We start from the raw sequence: 19,918 nt of genomic DNA, 5'->3' as shown, positions 1-19,918 counted from the left end.
ACTGACCCTGGCAACCAGCTGTTATAATAATGCACAGGTAATCAGAAACAGCTTCTCTTGAACTTATTATAGACTTAATTGAATACAGAAGCACCCATCAGAATTATCCACACTTCATATAAATCTCATGTAAAACAACAAAACACTTACAAAACTCACAAAACCCAAAGGAAAAGCATTCGTCAACAAAGAATGTTGCCAAAGTTTCTACAGTCGCTGAGAAAATACATCAATAAATGTTTACAGCCCACCTTTAGTTGAAGTTGAGGTCACAGAACACAATTTAACATAGATCTTGTTCGTTCCTTTCGGCGTTTCTGTGTATGAATGTTTTAATGCATAGATGTTTACCACGTCTTTTTTTTTTTTAACAAATTGGCTTGATTCCTTTTATGCCCAATACATGTATAATCAAGCAATTTAATCTAACCTCTTTCATTCTGCTCATGGATTTGCACTCATATTTTCGCATAACGAGCAAAATGTATTTGGACATGCCTCAAATCACTTTTTTTCCCCAAGCCGTATAGACAGCACACTTCATGCAGGGAAAATAGAGCCAGCTGTCTTGATCATTTTTATTGTACATGGCCTGCAACCAACAATGGCATGCAATGATCACAAGCCATAATTCTAAAGGAAAAAAAAACAGAAGCTTTAATCTTGGTTATTAATTTCCAGAAAACCACTTAATGAAAAAGATTACACACACACAAGTGTCACAAAGGTGGGTGTGAAAAAATATATCAGCCATTTTGCTTGTTTTCCTGATCTCATACTTCAGTGCACATTTTGTCAAGCCTGAATGAAAAAATAAATCCCGCCATAGTCATACACTATGAAAATCAATTACTGTATGTGCTACTATGTGAGAATGTGTTCGAATAAATAATTGGCCATGACACAGTCAGTACCTAAAATAATAGATAGTACTTAGCTAAGCTTTAAAGTTTGAATGAAGTGATTTCATGTGGCTGTGCTCCTCCACTCTGAAAGGAATCCGATCATTAGCATTACAGTGCGTATTTTTGTTTAAATGTATCAGTCTCAATTACAGTAGGTCTTCCTTTCTCCCCTTTGTCACACATTATGAAAAGGCGTGCAGTGTGACGTGTTTCAGTCTGCTGCTTTTAATGCAAGACAAATGAGTAAAACAAGCATAAACAAGAAACTGCTTCATTCTTTTGTGAGGTAAAAATGTTCTTTAAATTTTGAATTCGATTAGAGTTATGTTTTTGAATACATTTCTGCATCTGGACTTTCTGAACATTTTTGGGTGAGATTTTTCTATGATATGAAACAGACAAGCAGGAAGAAAGCCATAGATCAGTGTGTACAATTAAACTGCAGTTTGCCATGTTTCCTTATGCCCAGCCTCCAGATATATTCCATTCATATGCCAGCCGATTAAAACATTTTGGGTATCGAGGCTGACCCAAGAAATCGGCAATCAATTTCCAGCGATAGTATCAGAACGACGTGTCTCTGTCTCAAAGTCTGCTGCTTTCAACACAAGACACACACGTAAACAAGCAGTAGGCCTACAAGAACACTGCTTCATTCTTTCGTTAGGTAACAATGGAAATTAAATTCTGGATTTGGTTAGAATTATGTTTTTGAATACATTTAAGTACATGGCAAATTCAGTATTCTGCGTTTAATTTCAGACCGACAGAATATCCGAAAGAGCCTTAGCGTGACGAATGCATGCAGAGGCAGAAACGCACGGAAGACAAACCCGTGCCTTGAAAGCAAACGTGCAGCACAGCATGGCCTAATTCATGCCAAAAGATAGGAGGCCATTTGGTTGAGCCATAAAGCTCATAAAGTACACCCTTGGTTTGTCGTCTGTATTTTATGCACACACGGCATCAGGATATGATGGAGTTAAGTTTTGTTTTTTTTCATCTGCAAATAGAGACCTATTATAACAACCATTATCCTGTTGTTCACTCTTCCATGTGACACCTCACAGTGTTAATTACAACCAACCGCCTGTTTGTTGAAGAAACTCAGACCTCTCAATCCTGTTAAGAGTTAGGGGAACAAATTGTGATTACTTAGTAATAGACACTGTTGAGTCTGCCCCATTAACCATGCTCCATTAGCAGAAACAAGAGTTTGCCTGAAAAATAAATTACGATGGTTTCTCTGAAGGGCTCATTGTAATTAAGATCTTTTGGGCTTCCCATGTCTTGCTATAAATTCCATGGTCAAATATTTTTAAATATTTTGGGCTCACTAATGAGCTTACTGATGCTTGTTTTGAAGATCTACTACTGAATACAATGTGTTGGAAAAGATGTTATTTTTGGATTTACATTTTCAGTAACATAAAATACATCAAATAAATACAATAATATGTAACATTAAAAAAAGATTCAACAAATACACTAACAATGTACCTTCAGTAAACTTTAGTCAATAAAAACAAAGGAGCTTCAGTGCACCATTAGACAGACTGCAGGATAACACGATTCGTAAGGCCCTCAAATGTCCTCTGTTTTTAATTGGCAGGAGGTCGGCTTCCAGGTGTCCAGGCTCTTAGCTCACTCAGTGAGAGAAAGGCAAGAATAAAACATGAGCACAGAGAGAGAAAGAGTAATGGCAAGTGATTGGCATAGAGAAACATTTTCAAACAGTAAGGGACACCCAATTAACCTTTATAGAGCAGGTAAAAATCCACAAATGTCTTCAAAGAGTGGAAACACAGGGATTCATTGTGAGACGCTTCATTTATCATATCTCATCCCGTTCCGGGATCAATCAAAAGTAAAGGAGAGCAGCGTCTAACACCAAGTATTAATTATCTCTGAAATCCCAACTTTAAGTACACTTCAGCATCAATCCTCTAAAATATTGTTGAAATAGACTGAGTGTCAGCAACAAATGCAACCCTGCAATGTACTTCAACCATTTGGTATATTGTGTCCAAATATATGTCATGTTGAATGTTTGGATCAATTTCTGTTCATATTTGCTCATCATAATATGCATGCGTGTAGGAATCCCTGAATTTTATAATCAGAAACTCATGAGTAGATTTGTATTTTGTGGCTGAATGAATAGTACGATTTCCAAAGTGTGAGATGCATTTTAACTACACTTCTCTAACTTTATTCCTTACCCCATGTATTATGTTTAGTTGGCAATACAGCTCTCGGCTTCAACCTTTTCCTGTGGGACATTCCTGAGAAAAGCTTAAAGTAATTTACTTTGATTTAAAATTGTATTTCCTGCCCCCTTGTGTTCTGCACACAAGCTGAGTCAAAATAATACCACTTGTTCACCTTATATCAAGGCGAATACAATACACTGCAGGTACAACACTGTGACCGATGTTGGTAAGTTGACTGTGGAGTTAACACTAAAATATACACGTTTAACATTTCAAAGTTGTTTTCTGACTAACCAAGTCTGTGTGCTTAAGTCTGTTTAAGGTAACAAAGCCTGTAGCAACAAAGGCAAATATGGATTTATCAATTGATGGAGGTAGAAATGTCTTTTTAAATAAAACCAACAAGAAGTGTTGTGTTTCCATTGTATTTTACCTTTATTGTCTTGAATAATCATTGAAGCTGTAACACGTTATGAGGACCCACATTCTGTCTGTGAGCTTTGAAGTTGTTCCTTCTGGTACACACCTTCTGTCTTTCTCCTGCTCTCACTCCTTTAGGTCAGCCAGGCCTCCCTACATCTGCCTTTTAATTGACTGTTTTCAATCTCTGCAGGGAAATTCAACGCTTCATTAAAGCCTTTGGCAAAATCTGAATCATTCAGGGAAGAACACATAATTAAAAGGATGTTGTCGTGGAGTTCCTGTTGGCTGTTTCATTGACTGATTGACTATGGTTGGTTATATATCAGTCTCACATCCGTGACCTCTTTGTTTTTTGATGGGTATTTATTTGCATGTAATGTATCGCCATATGGTCATTTTTGGAAGCAACATGACATCTGGTCAGGTCATGTGGTTGAAAAATAGTGCTGCTTGTTTTACTGGTATAATCATTTAGCACACTATAGAACATTTAAGCAAGAGAAAAAACATTTCAATCAGGAGAGACAAGTGATATTAAGAATGAATTTATTACAGTGAAAGAGTGATTGACAAAAATGAGATTTGACAGTAAACTTTTGGCACTTGGACTCTATGGGGTTGAAGATGCGATTTAGTGATGAAGTTCTGCTCGTCATTAGGATAGATCCCCCCATGGAGTCCAGATCCTGGTGGTGGAGGACTGATGATTTGATGAGACCGAATGGGAGAAGATTGATGGGAGTTGACTCTGCTCCTGAAGATGGTGGTGATGGGGAGGTGGAGGGGCGCACGAAGCCGACTTGAAAGAACTAGGGAAGAAAAAGAATCATATTTAAAAGGAGAGCTGAACGATGATAGGCTGAAAATAAAGGAGGAATGCTGCGCCATTGGTTAGATGATGTCCAGTGACAGACAGCTGATTAACCCACGGACGGCCCAAACTGACAGCTCGAGAATGACAGCGGAAATGAGACAGCGTGAAAAAGGGGTGACTGAGACACCTGATTGTGGATCACTTAAAGTCTTCCTTACTGAGCTTTCGCTAAGCTTCATTTCTCTCTAGAATATCCCTTGAATTATAACCTCTAAATTACTAAATTAAGTGGAAACAAATCCTGGATTTTCTTAATTACTGTATGGGAAATTATACTACCCAACAAATTAGAGAATTGACTACATCACTCAACCTTTTGTCTCTGAGTTCTCAACTGCAATGTGAAACCAACCATCAGTTGATCTAATATACCACACTGCTCCCTCTCCTCTCAGTTTATAATTTCAAATCATTGTTCTTTCTCCATAGGGATTACTTTTCATCATCATGGAGTAGGAAAGAGTGTCAGTCATTAGGTTTTGTTGTTTCATACTTGAAAGTACAACAGAATATTGGAAGACAAAATAAGGCCACCAACTAAAGTGGAGAGCATTTTTCCTTGCGGCTTTTTTTTTGTGCCTTTGAGTGCTCAACTTGCTCTTTAATTTGAGCTGCATCCCGCCAAAGATGATTAATGAAAGTCCTAGGCACCCGGATCTCACAGGTGATTTAAAGGTATAATAATCCTTTACGATATTGCTTTGCGGTTTCCAGGCCATTAAAATAACACCTAATGTGTCAGAGGAGCACAAACAGTTCATTTAAAACAGATTGCTGCTCCAGCACAGGACTGGGACCCAGACGCTGGGGAGCTATTGCTAAGGTGTCACTTCTCTGGCTCTTTGCACGGAAGAAAAATAGGAAACCTTTAGTGTGGTACATATCTCAAATGTCCTGAATACAAACAAATACTTTTAAATAAAGCATTTTTGTTCAACAAAATATAACTTATCTTCCAAAGCTATATGCTCTGACAGTATCACTCCACAAACATTTTTGTTTCTTCTTTTGTGTAGCTGAAAGTGTTTTCTGGCAAAAAATCTTTGCTAAATGAAAATACATCATGTAAATGTAAATCCTCTGATTGTAATGCAGCTGAAAACTTAATTTATTCTCTTGTTATGCTGAGTCCTTGAGCTTAAAAAGTACATATTATCCATGTTTCACCTTTTTAAACAGTTCTCCTGTGGTCTCAATGAAACATCTGTGCTTTGATCAAAATGTAACATGAATCAAGCACCAGAAAAGGTCTGTAACCGTGTATTAACCAGCTCTCTCAGAATGCTTTGTTTTGGTGTGTGTGTCTCTTCAATGCAATGAGCCCTCCTGAGTTTTCCCAGTAGACATCACTCCTCTGTCGTGAGAATAAATGGCATTTTTTCCTCTGTGTTGTAAGACTAGAAGACCAGAAAGAAAGGACTGGATGGATTTATTTGAAATTGTGTGGGTTGATACACTCTCAGGTTACCGAAATATATGTTCAAACAAACTGTAAATTGGATGTTCATAGTTTTTCCCCCTTAAACCACTTTTCATCCTTTAACTGGAACACTGTGTATATATGTATGTTTTTTTTTCTTCAGACTAAGGTAAAGGGATTGTACATCAAAATAGTCTGTAATGCTCAGGTGCCAGATACAAAGATAACTGCAATAACAAAGTGAAAATGTCTCCACCCACTAAACTCTTTGGAATAGAGTGCAGTGTTCACCTCAGCTGAAAACTGCTTGTATGCATAAGTGGAGTGAATAAAATAAAGCCATACTTATGATTTGGATTTTCTCCAAACAGCTGTCTATTCCTTTCATTAAAGGTTGAATTTGGGATTTTAGATGTACTGAAGCCTGTGCTCTCCTTTAACAACACAATTTCAACCCCCCCTCCACTTGTGTTTGCATGAAGAAGTTTAATATCAGCAGGCTAATATTAGCACACTTTAATTAGCACTCAGTTTGAAATTGCATATAAGCGACTGACTGTGATTCTTACGTATCATTTAAATATGCAGTGAGTGAGTTATTCTTCCTGTCTTGCATCAGCTTTTTTATGCACAAGGGTGTAAACCTGATGTAAACACAACTCAGACAACAACACTGCCAGTGCTTCTCAACCATTGTCATATCTCAGAGAAACATTGACATACTTGATTTCTGCTAAATTTATCTGTAAAATGTTGCTCTTTCTCCCTTTAACTTAAGCAGCTGTGGGAAACTGTTGGCACCTTCTGAATACAAAATCTCCTATCCTAACCTGTCCTGTACATGCAAAGCATGATCTTGTTGTAGGATGGTCGAACATGTCTTGGAGCAACTGCAAATTCTCCCCACTTTTAAAAATGTGTATGTTTCATGTTTAGGCTGTCATATTTTTGTTTCTCTCATGTGCATAGATTTTTGAAGTTCGAAAAACGTTACGTCAGTCTAGTTTTAAATCAACCTATAACTGTATTTTTTGGATGAAAAGTTTAAGAGGAATATTGTGTCAGAGCTTGTATCTCAGAGTCTGACGCTGCATGTTAGCAATAGAAATATATTTAATTAAAGCACTTGCCATCGGTCCTAACACTTGGAATAATTCAAAGGTATTCTTCAACAACCCTTACACCTCCTGCTGGGAATTACAGCAAAGCTTAGCCTCTGGGTGGGTATACATCTGTTATTCTTCTTTCAGACTACTGAATTTCTTCCAGGCCTGGATGTTTGATCTATAAAAAGAAAAGTTGAAAGGTCAAGTTTTCTCCCTGAAGAGCCTGAGAGTGTCCCCTGCTGAGCGTCGTTTAAACCCCACAGGATATTTTGCAGCAATTAGTCAACTTTTTTTGTAGACAACAATTTGTAAGTGAACATGCCACTCATATTTCAGGAGAGCCTTTAGGGCTAGCTGACCCAGATCTGAAAATAACATGGATCTAATGGTAGTTCAACATGTTCATTATACATAATGTGGAGCAAACCTCTTCATTTACAACTCTTTTTAACAAATAAAAAAAAATACCCAGAAAACACATTTTACTACTGCTGTGTCATATAATAGACTTTTTTATTATTCATTTTAAGCAAATTCAGCTCTTAGTATTGTCATTTCTGTTCAATTAAATCTGACCTGACAAGCACTGCAACAATCAGTCACTGTCTCTTTTGAATGCATCCTGACTCACATTCATAGAACCACACTATTCTCTAAGTTCAATCACAGTTCTTTAGAAAAACAGCATAAAGGTGTAGACACAATGAGAGGATGTTGGGTGATTTACGAGTGAATATAAACATGAATGTGAAACAATTAAAAATATAGAGATTTACCTCTGCCTGACCTTTACACCTTAGTAATGTGAAAAAAACTGCCACAAAAATTAGGCAAGCTCCTCCTGTAAAGCAGTGATATACAGGGGAGAAGCAACTTGCAGGTACTTGGTGCTGTCAGATCTTTACAGAGAGCTCTCAGAAGGCCCGGAGACACTTTGTTTAACCATTGTCAGACTGGTAATCCTGCTTGTAAAATCTCTAAAACACAACCTCCCATAAACGTCCCTTTTTGTGTAATTTGTAAAATTAGTACTTACTAACAGAGGATGAAGAGGTTATATCACTTTTCTCTAAGTCTTAAATATAAAGCAGAGTAGGAATCTAAGGATACCACTTTTGTCAAACTCTAAAACTGTTAGTGGAACCACCCTGACAACAGAAAACAACCAACTATTACAATATCAGTCTCAAATTAATTCATTAAGTACTAACACTATTAATTATTAACAATCTGTATTTAGTTGAAGGTGTGAAATCCGAACACAAAGCCCTTGCACCGAGCCTATATCACAATGTAAATACACAGTTATCACAAACAACTGCTCTATTAATTATAACAGAATTTATTTAACAAAAAAAACATCAAGTTAATCAATGAAACTCAATCAAACAAATAACTATTATAAACTACTCTACAGAAGACAAAGCACAAACAAACAAGCATGACGTGTGTGTGTGTGAGAGAGAGAGAGAGAGAGAAAGGGCGGGTGACAAACGGGAGCAGGATGGTGGGGTAAGCACATGTGACCATGTGATGGCGGACACTGAACACAGGTCTTCTAACCTGGTTTGTGAGAGTCTGTCTCTATATCTGATTTATGTCTCTACAGCGTCAGAACGGCTACAAATCTATATGTGCGTCTGCGCTATAAGGTGCGTGTGTGAGTCAGAAAAGGGAGAGAAGAAAAGAAACACCGCACATTTGAAGAGGCTGGATCCCAGTCTGAAACTTGCGCACAACTCGAAAATAGTTTACTTCACTACCAGAGGCCAATGGCCGAATTTACGTTGGACAGTGTTACGCTGGTCTTCCTGATCATGAATTACCCAGTTATGACGCTAGAGTGGACAAGTAACATTGGTCAAATATGATCACATTTTTACATTACCAACTCAGTTATAACACACTCTCTAAAGCTAACTGCCCAGATCTACTTAAGCCTCAGTCATAAACCGCTTGTCCGCGTTTGAGAAGTGGTCCGTTGATGAAATCAGATCTCCAGTCTGTTTCCGTGCAGCAGAGTTGTGATGGAGGCGGTTGTTACCAGAGGATGAACAGAATCTGCTCTCCGTCGAGAGAGGCATTCTCCTTGTTTGTCCTGTTCTTTGCAGGGCAGAATGAGACCATCTTTACAGTCTCTAAATACCATTTTGCCTCCATATATGAATAAGACGCTTTCCGAAAAACTCTGTTGAGATGCATTCAATGGATGATCCGAGCTCGGGATTCAGAAAACTGTCCTCTCTTTCGAGGCCTTGGATTGCCTGCGCGCCAAACCTTTTAAACAAAGAACAATGGGAGACAACTGCTTTTATTCACCCCAAACTTCACACCTATTTGTTAGGTGTTGCAGAGCATTCTGGGAGTGTCTGTAAGGCCTTCTGGGATTAACAGTCTTTTGTCAAGGTTCTCCAAAGTGACACAGGCCTGAATTTTGTCTGGCATTCTGGCTGGACCCAATACTGATCCAAAGTAATTTACAAAACAGAAAAATAAGGACAAAGAATAAGAACCTTTCAGTTTCCTATTAGTTAAGATTCATGAGACATTATATTCGGGGGCAACATTTGTTTTGTTTGGGATATTCTTGCTGTGTGACAGTCATTATTTATTTATTTTAGTCATTTATTTTTAGCCATTTTTTGCATCTGAATCCTTTGCATGGTCTCTCCTTGAAAGAGTGGGAGAGACATATAGAAGGTTAAACAGATGTTTTAAAGTGTCTCTGGAGAGTCGTTGTGTGTGCATTCTTCAATTGCAAGTCCAATTTGAAAACTTGCAATGCAAGCAAGCATGTCCAAACTGTACAGAATATCAATAACCTACCTTTTAAAGAAGTAATGGCCACCTCTGCCCACACTGAAGGTGACTTTGTTTTAGTAATGGCTGTCAGAGGGACCCATGTTGAAACTTGAATTGATTTGCAGTTATATTTTCCTCCTCTTGCACTTAAAAACCATGCATCAGTTATTGCTGTATATGCTGATGCCAAGGTCATTTTGAACGTAAGAATGATAGAGGCAGACATTGGCCTCACTGCCTATGAATGGGCAGATGCTTTGCTTTAGAAAGTAGGTTGCCAAGTGTCTGCTTTGATAACGTGTTGGGGCGGACTGAGAGGAGTTGGCAGGCTTGTGGATGGAAACTCCCTGTGCATTTATTCAATGTATATAGACTATATAGGCTGCATTACCATTTAGAGCACGATGGACACCCACTGTATGGCTATATTTCTCTGAACACACACATAATTTGAGCTATAAACAAATACATGCATAGATCTCCCCAACATTATCCCTATAATAAAGCAATTTGGACATTATGATTTGCTTTGACAATTTCCTGATTTACCTTTTCATTTTTACCTGTAGGATGTTTTAAGTTTTTGTGTTATGTTTTTTTTAACATTTATAATATTAGTGACTTTAAAAACCCTTCAAGCATTTTGTATGTTTTTGTGTTTTTTTTTTATTTTTATAATCCAATAAAAAATCATTTGCACATGATTATGGCCAGTTGTGATTTTCTTATTACTAAGTGGGTCATATATTATGACCTATACTGACCTATATATATGACCTATATATATCCTGTACTTCCAATCATCTCTGTCTGAAAATAAAAGTGGAAAACCAGACTATATCAGCAGAGTTTCAATATTATAGAAGTGGTCTGTGCAAATTAAGGCTTCTGCAACTTCCTGAAAATAAAAGGTGATAGTGTTTGGTCTTTAATACATCAATGCTTAACTTTTATCCAAATGTATTGATTCAAGTTTTTTCAAATGTATTTACTTTCTAAAAAATAAGTCAGGAAGATATCCCTTCTCGTTTCTTGAGGTTTGAGTGTTTTGTTGTTCTTCCTCTTTTCTGTGATATTATTTTTGTCTTTTTTTCTTTTATTTTCTTGCTCTCACTAATCTGATCCATCACACCTGGTCACCTTCTTTATGTTCACTTATTGCACACTCACACTCGCCTAATTGCCCTGTTGCACTGTTTTCCCCTCTCCCCAGTCACCTGAGGGCCTTCTCTCACATTGCTCCAGGCCAGGTCTGAGCATGGTTACTTCTCATACATCCTAATACTGGATTTTTACATAAAATCCCCAAAGACCCCTGCGATGTAGTGGCTTTAATCCCGCTGATGTTTAAAATGATTGTCGAGTGGCTCACATCTTTTAGGCTTTACATCATGTCCACGTTTTGTACCTGTGCTTGTGGTTGTGCATAAGAAACCTTACTGTGGCAATGCACACGTCTTCCAACTGCGCCAGGGCCAAGAAAATGCACTGTACAGAGCACTCACACTGGTCAAACAAACTGAACTTTAGGGGTCAAGTGTGATTGGGCACAGTACAGAATGTGAGCCTGCCCCTATCCAAAATGTTTTCCTGCCTCCTTTTCTGTTTCTGTCCTTCTGTGTGCTTTCTTCATCAGATGCAGTAGTTAGCAGCAATGAATGCAGGGACCGGGACACTGAGATAATGATAAGTGACTATATGAGGGCAAAAATGAGCCTCTATGAAGGCCGTCTGTAAGGCTGCAGTCTGTGGTATTAAACAACCCAACAGTCAATTTTCTATACTATTATAATATCATGAAGAACCACTTGGTCTAGTGTTCATGAAAGGATTCTTTTTGTTAAATGGGGATAAATCCTTGCATATCTTCAATACACAACTGTGCTATGAGCAGCATTGGGCCTATGTGTTACTCAGTGTCAGTCCACCACTCCATCAGGCTATCTTTATGTGTACAATTTAAACTGTGTACCAAACAAACACAAGGCCAGGAAGCTAGTAGAAGAAAGGAAAAGACGTGAACAATCCATGCTGTCTTCCTGAAATGACACAAAACAACATATTGTGATATGGAAATTTCATTTCATTAACTGAACTAACATTTTGAACTTGCTTTACTTTGTGTTTTGGTTGCCCAGATTGACCACTTGGGCACAATGTAAAAAAAAGGGGGATATTTCATTGAAACATGAAGAGGGCCAACAGACTATACTATAGGAGAATCTGAATATTTTGGAAAGTCTTTTGGCACTGAGTATTTTCTATTTTCACCTCTTGTTCTTTTCCTCTTACAACCTGATAAAATGTGTTCCCTATTTTAAAATAAATATTTGCTGGGCAGGCAAGTGTGCTGCTGTGTCCTGCAATCTGTGACTTTGAGATACAGATCTTTTGCTGTCAAATTAACTAGCTGGGCGGCATGCCCGCTTCACCTAGTTTGACCCTGCTGTGTGGAGGCATGTGTGTGTATAAGAACATGTGGGCAAAACCTTAGTTTAACACCGAGCACTGCTTATCTTTTGTTGTTTTTGAGATCAATAGCACAATATTCTCCATTTTATGGACAACATTGCTTCTAAGCTGTCAGTTTTTTAGCCAGTAAACAAATTTTCTCGTCATTCCACATCTATAACCATTGAATAAGTGCAGACTAGATAACTTTTATTATTTATGTATTTCTACTAACATTCTTGCAAAACTGGCAGTTCTAAAACACCCTTCTCTAAATAACTTCCTATATTCAATTAAGTCTAAAATAATGTCGCTGAGATATTTTGATAAAGTCTCATGAGGTCTAGAATTTAAGTAGGGCTGGAAAACAGGTGAAATATATTTCTATAAAGGTTGTCTTGTAAATGCCAGGTCAATGCAATAAAAATGAGTTTGCATAGAGCATTACATATTTATTCACGACTCTGCTGAACTTTTCACATTTACTCCTCTCCCAAGAACCTCAAGGTTGTTTAAAACAACTTCCTTTTCCATCCCTCCTCCGGATCTCTTACTATGACAGGAACAGAATCATATAGGAAACAATTCCAAAACAGCAATTAAGAGGTGTTGTGTTTGTCCCCCACCTTCCAAAAATAACCCCCTTTTGTTATTTCATTTGTCTATCAATGCAATTATAATATCATTTCTCAAGGTCAGAGCTTCTCAGTACAGCTGTGCTCTGTTAGTCAAAACAATTTGACATGTTGCTACATCTACATGATACAGTGCTCTCAATGACAAGAGAAAAATGTGTGGCGTTAGTGTTAGACATGTCTACCCTCCATTGTTTAATGAATCCTTGCTAACATTTGGTAAGCAGCCTATAACAAAGTGTGATGATTATTTAAAAAATGGCTTGGTTTTGTATTGGTCAGCCATATGATTGTTTTTAATGGATGCTGTTGCTGAAAAGAAAAGCCTGCTGGTTCAAAAGATTTTTCCAATTAATTCTGAGGTAGGCTACACATAAAAATAAGTCTCATATTGGAGCTTCAGAAATAGTAGGGAAATTAGTTCTATGGTCTATTAGGTCTAAAGTCCTACCTGTATAATTAAATTCTTCTGCATGTCCACTACTTGTGTATTAAAACATTTTCAAAGTCCCTTAAAATGTGTTTTTATTTGATATTTCAATGCTAACGTTTTTGATATTGTTCAGCCATTTTAAAGTCAAGGCAGACGTGGCTGAAATGAGGGGCCTCCCCCTGCTCTGAGGGCCAATTGCAAGTGACTGTTCCGATGACTGACATTTTATGTAGCCAATGCATGGGTCCAAAGCATAGGTATTCTGCTTCCATCTACATGGGCATAATTTCTACATGTTCACAGTCTATGGTTCAAACTTAGAAAACAGTATGAGTGGTTTTCAGAACTGCAGTCAAGTATTAATATTGTAATAATCATACCAAGATAAAGGCTGAGACATGAAAAATTTGCAGAAAACATGCACATCTATGTATTCAAACTTAAACATTAAAGACCTCCATATAGCTGGAAAGGAATGCACCTTGTACTTGACTGTGATATTGGCTGTAGACTAAGTCTTTGACGAACAAATTGTCAAGAATTCAACAGCATGGGGTAACCCCTAGAAAACACTTTAGCTCAAGAATAGGATATTCTTCACAGCTTCTATCCACATCCAACTCTGGCATAACCACATTTATTCATTAATAAAATAACCTTTATCCTCCCAAAATGGAATAGGAGTAACCAGCCCGGGAGAGCGAATCATAGATGGCTTGACTGACCTTCTGACCAAAAAACCCAAACATGTATAACATACCAGACCTGGACCCTTTCAATAAATATAGTTAAAAGAAGTCATGAGGAAAAATATCAACAACACAACCTATAATACAGTACCCATTAGTCATCCCATCTATTTACAATCACTAAAACACTGAAAAGATCTATCTCAATTATACAAATACTTTACATACAAAGATAGAACAATATCTACCCCTCATGTAGACATCAGCAACCTTGCAGCAGATTCATACTTGACTAATATTACTAGATACTAGAATCCATATCACCACTCACAACTTACCATAACAACATATTCTTATGAATCATCAAACTGATTTCCTGTGGCATGTGCTCCAACCGGCCTGTTGAGTCCTGTCCATATCTTATTAATCCAGTTAACCCTCCAGTGATGGTGAATGAGTGAGTGACCCCAATAGCAGTAAGCAATAATAATCAAGGTTATATCAGAGAGGGATGAAAAGAACGTCATGGACAAGGAGCTCTTTTTTTTTTCCTGCAAAGACCCCAGTGCTCTCAATAAGGTTTGGGTAAGACCAACATTATTAGAAAAGCTCAATGGAGGAAGGCCAGAGTCACTTGGATTTATAAGGGGCAAAGCCTATGATAGCCAATTTCATCTTTGTTTTGTGAGGTCTACTGAGTGAGAAGGGTAGGCAAGCATGTGGGAACATATATGCGCTGAGGGTTGCTGCAAGGTATAACTGTGCACTGCACATGCTTTCACACCGTCAACATTTTTCAAGTTGTTTTCAATACATCTATCAAACGCGATCAACATCTTCTCATTCCTCTGCAAAAGCACAAACCCAATAAAATGTTCAGATATATGGCAAAGTCATATACCATTCAAGTCTGCACACATTTCACAAACAACTCACAATGTTTTTAAAGCATTTTTTTTATAGTTCTGGCATTTTTAACAAACCCCTTTTGTCCCCCTGGCCATAAGACTGTACAACACTTCACTGTCACGGCAGGGAAGAAGCACACGGTGAATCCTGTACTCATTTTTCACTTTTTTCTCACTCCTCATCTGCACTGCTGACCTCAGAGTCAGCCTCCAGTTGGACACTTTAATGCATATTGATAGTCACCACTGAGCACTGGTCACTTTAATGATAATCACCCCAATCATGTCTGGTTTCATCCTACTATATTGTGATGCTACATCTGTAATGGTTGACATGATCACCCTAGCTAGGTCAAGTTTCAATCTATTGTCTTCGACACTTAATGCTAATCTGCTCCTCAATAGTTGGGTACTTTAATGACAATCACCCTCATCACTCCTGGTTTCAACTTATTGTTTTGGACACTTAATGCTAATCACTGCTCCTTTATGTTGCTGAGCATTTTAATGGCCCAATCTGCACTTAATCTGCATCCCTAACTGTCTGCATTGACTGTACATGCACAAACAACACTAGTTTCTAGAAGGTCAGCACTTTTTGTTTCTGATGCTCTTTAACTGTTTACAGGTCTCTTTTAACCCGCACACGTGTTTTCTCTCCTTCACAGGTTAGGTACATTATGCTATATAAGTTTAAGTCAAATGCTAATGTTAACTGCACAGGTTTAACCTGTAATTATGTTTACTCTTAGTCACATAGGGGCTCCTAAATCTTGTTTGGGGATTATTGTATACAGAGGGGAGGGGGACAGCGGGTGTGTATTGTAACTAATGTATTGTGTCCTGCCTGTCTGTATACTGCTACTAGATGCCTTGAATTTCCCTCGGGATCAATAAAGTACCTATCTACCTACCCACCTACCTACCTACCTATGTATATACAAGCACTAAGAACTATTCTTCTGTTGCACAAACAGAGTTTCACAGTTTCACAGTCCATTCACTATTTATGGATTTTTGAAGGTTTTTATGTTTGGCTATGACCAGCAAGCACAGGGCGACCATACGCAGCATTTAGGTAAGACTTGGGAGAACTAGCCGCTGAGGAGGATGTTGTGGAGGAAGTGGTTGTACTGCTGAGTGTCACGCGTGTCGCGTTGTAAAGTTCCACTGCCCACTACTGGCCGGGCGTGAGAACTACATCGTTTTCACTCAGGCAAGACCTGCCGTGTAGACGGTCTATACTTCGAATCCGGAGTGCGGTCGTTTCGATGCATTTCTGTCATAGCGTCTCCGTGTAAACAGGGCCTCAGGGTAGTCACCTAGCAGAGTTGAGACTTCTCCATAGACGTTAAGCTAAATATTCTTCTCCTTCTCGTGATGTAGGCCTACTTCTAACTGATGATACTGCCTCTGGTGGTCGGAGAGTATATTGCAGGCCAACGATCACAGCCCTTACGGCCCACAGATGCAAACATATTATCCCCTCGCGGCCCTGCAGGTGGCGCTCGCTGCCCTTTGAAGGGCCCCATGGTTAAGAAACCCTGGCTTAGGGTGTATTCACACCAGAAAAGTCCTTTAGTCCGCTTTCTTTGGTTCGGACCAAATACACGTCCGGTGGGACCCTGAGTTTCTTTTTTGGTTTGGTGCGGTTTGTTTTCACATTGCCCTTTTCGCAAGAGGACCAGAATTCATAAACAAAACCACATGTGTGCGAAGATCGTTCAATCATTGGATAAAAAGGTTTAGGGCGGGGTAAAGCGGTAATCGCAAGATGAAAGTAAACAATCATGGAGAATTTGCATGCTGCACTCGCTGTCCTGGTATTAAACATATTAGCAACAATTTCATCCATTTAGTACAGGTACAAAAAATTTAATTGTGTAAAAAATGTAGATCTATGTGTAGGCAATCAACCGGTGTTAATGATGAATGTGGCCGAGGTTATAAATGACGTATGTGGCGCAGGGAAAAGGAGGAGGATCAGACTGCCGCGGGGTAAAAGCTCCAGGAAAACTCTGCTGCAGCTGCTGTTCTGTTCATAGTCTGTGTGATTTAAATGTATTGGATAATAAAGCAACAGAGCGATGATACACTAGTGAAAGTGTCTGAAAGATAGACTAAAGATTACCTCCGCGTCTTATATCAAAGAAGTAGGCAATAGAAACAAACAAGAACACTGTGCTGCTAACAAAACAATTATTTCCCTTAATGCGCGCGGCAACGGGAGCCTGTTATGTCCAAAAAGCCGTACGATTTTTAGAGCTGGGTCGGACTGAGGTCTGGTTGCTTTCACACCTCAAACGAACCGTACCAGGGTTCGTTTGGAAGCGAACCGAGACCCCCTCTTCGGCTGGGTCTCGGTCCGGCTGTTTGGTGCGCACCTGAGTTCGATGGTTTGTATTCACACCTACTCGAAAGGTCTGCACCAAGGTTTTAGTTCGTTTCAAGCGAACCAAACAAGTTAGGTGTGAATACACCCTTAGTTTACTTTGGTTCCAACAAGTCTTCCAACCTATACGACCGTAAATACGACCCATAGGAGTGTTTCCTAAATTAGCGGGGAAATGCCAGTAAATCGTCACCCTGCACATCACACTGCTTGATGCGCTTACCAAGGTAAGTGGTAATTAAACATCAATAGACTCATTTGATGGCAGATATGTGATGTGTGGGATTCGTTTGCGTAGATTTTTTTTTGCTGAAATGTACAGTATCAAAGCATACCTTTCGTTGTACTTTGTGCAGGAGAAACATTAGAAAGAGTAATTTAGCTTTAAGTATTCTTTTGGGAAAAAAGTTAGCTAGCTTGGACTTGGATAAACCGTGTGAGGCATTAATATTTACATTACCATTAATATTAAAAAAAATAATTAAATTATGACCTTCAATAATTGAAGGGGAGTGCTGATTGTTCAATTGGGTCAAACATCATTCGATTACGAACACACATTCACCGGATTGCAGTTATTTATATGTCCGCTAGAGATTGCGTGACTCTAAAACGTAAATATGGGTCGTAATTTGACGCTTGCACACACGACCAGTGGAGTTGCTTTTTGGTGGAGGACAGGTTGTTTGGTTCACCATTCTTGGTAAATATTTCATTAACATTACCAATTTTGGGACCTTACGTCTTTTGTATTCAAAAGAATTATAAACTTTTTTTTTTTATTACTCATACAACAACATAAAGAAGTTGAATATGTTTTATTGTCTGAAATTCAATGAAAACAAACAAACAGAAGAAGTAAAATTTGGGGCTGAATATCAATAGCTTCAATTTAATGGACATGATATTTATTACAAAAATATACATTAAAATAAATAGACCCATACAGTCCGATATACAAGTATTTTAAATACATGTCTGTTACTTTCAAAATCTTTTTGGCTTGACTGACTTATTCAACAGTTTTTTTATTTTATTTTTTATTTACTAACATCATCTACTAACTAATTGTACTAACAAATACTGTAAGAACATTTTGATTTATAAAAATTCAGAAAGTGCCTCCAGACATAAAAAATGTAGTGTCCTTCAAGGCTATATCTGGAGTAGAAGCCCTTCAGTCTGTCTATACAGATGGTTGGATGGAGGAGAGAGTAAATAAAAAAGAAAAAAATGTATACACAACATTTCATCAAAAAGACAATAGTTATTCAACCTAAGCATGTAATAAACCCAAATAATGTATCAATCTCACATCAAATGGGGCTATATTCATGATTACCTCTTTTCTGTCATCTTAACACTCTTGTTTGACGTGACATCAAAAGTTTTACAATGTCCTTTTGTATCTGCCTCACCCTACAGTTGTCCTTCTTTGTTTTGTTTTTTTTCTTATCTTTATCCTCAGCCATTTTTTGTTTTCCCCCCCATCATCTTTTGTTACAACATTTCTGCCAAAGGAATCTGGCATGACTGCTTATTTCTGATTTGGCCTGGCACCACAGAAAATCCAAGAGCTGTTGTCGCCAAGATGTGGACACTACAGGAAAACCATCTCACAGGGAGAAACCATGACTGAATTGTTAAAACACTGATTACGATTCCGGAGGGAGATGTAATTGAAATTTCTTCGACATTTTTCTAGGTGTGTTTGATTTTAAGAGAGCAGCTAGTAGGGGATGTATTCACCCCTGCCACTGATAAGAAATTACTTTCAGTGACATCTTACATGCTGACCAACTGTGTTGCCAAGCAATGAGATGTTAATCAGACATAATAACATATGCACTAATAGATAAACATTACACACATAGAAGCCTTTGCCGACTGGAGCTGTTTTGCTGTGAGATTACATCTCTCTCTCTGATCTGGGAAAAAAAGTGGCGTCCACTCCCACGGGCCAGACGGTAAACACAAATCACAAATGCTGCACTGTCACACAACAACAAACAGATGAGACGTCAAACAAGCATCTACAAATTATTCATGCTCTCTATTTTAGATCAGAGATTTTCTTCTCTCTGATTATCAGTCATTGTTGAAGTGATTATAACGCAGGGATGGCTGGCAGGGAAGGATGAGGGCAGAAACAATAAAAGATTGAAGTGCTGGACAGAGATTTAAGGAAGGAGACAGAGATGATTGTAAGAGAAAAATATGACACAAGTTCAGTGACAGCGTGTGGGTTGATAATAAATGTAATCTGCATTTAGATGATATAATTCTATCACTGATTGGAACAGTTTCTTTGGTGACAGAGACACATGTTTTGTGCTGTAGTAACTGAAATTACCCACTGACACAAACATACCTGTACAGTCTGTAGATTGATGTAGAGCATCATTAAATGTTGAATAAGCACCTGCAGTCATCAATGAAAGTCCAACACCAGAAGCGAGATGGTCACTATATAGGTCACTCACAGCCTGTTACTACACACCAACATTCCCAGATTATTATGTGCAGTACTTGCTTAAAAAGCTCTATTTAGAGAATCAATGCAACAATGCTGAAACCCCAGCATACTGCAAAATATCAGCAACTTTGGATATTGCTTTGCAAAGTTTCTCTATCAATAAATGCTGAAGGTTAACAGCTAATCAAATG

This window comes from Symphodus melops, assembly GCF_947650265.1.
Source record: "Symphodus melops genome assembly, chromosome: 3".
Taxonomy (NCBI): domain Eukaryota; kingdom Metazoa; phylum Chordata; class Actinopteri; order Labriformes; family Labridae; genus Symphodus; species Symphodus melops.
The sequence above is the reverse complement of the archived record's forward strand: the minus strand, read 5'-3'. Positions refer to the sequence as shown.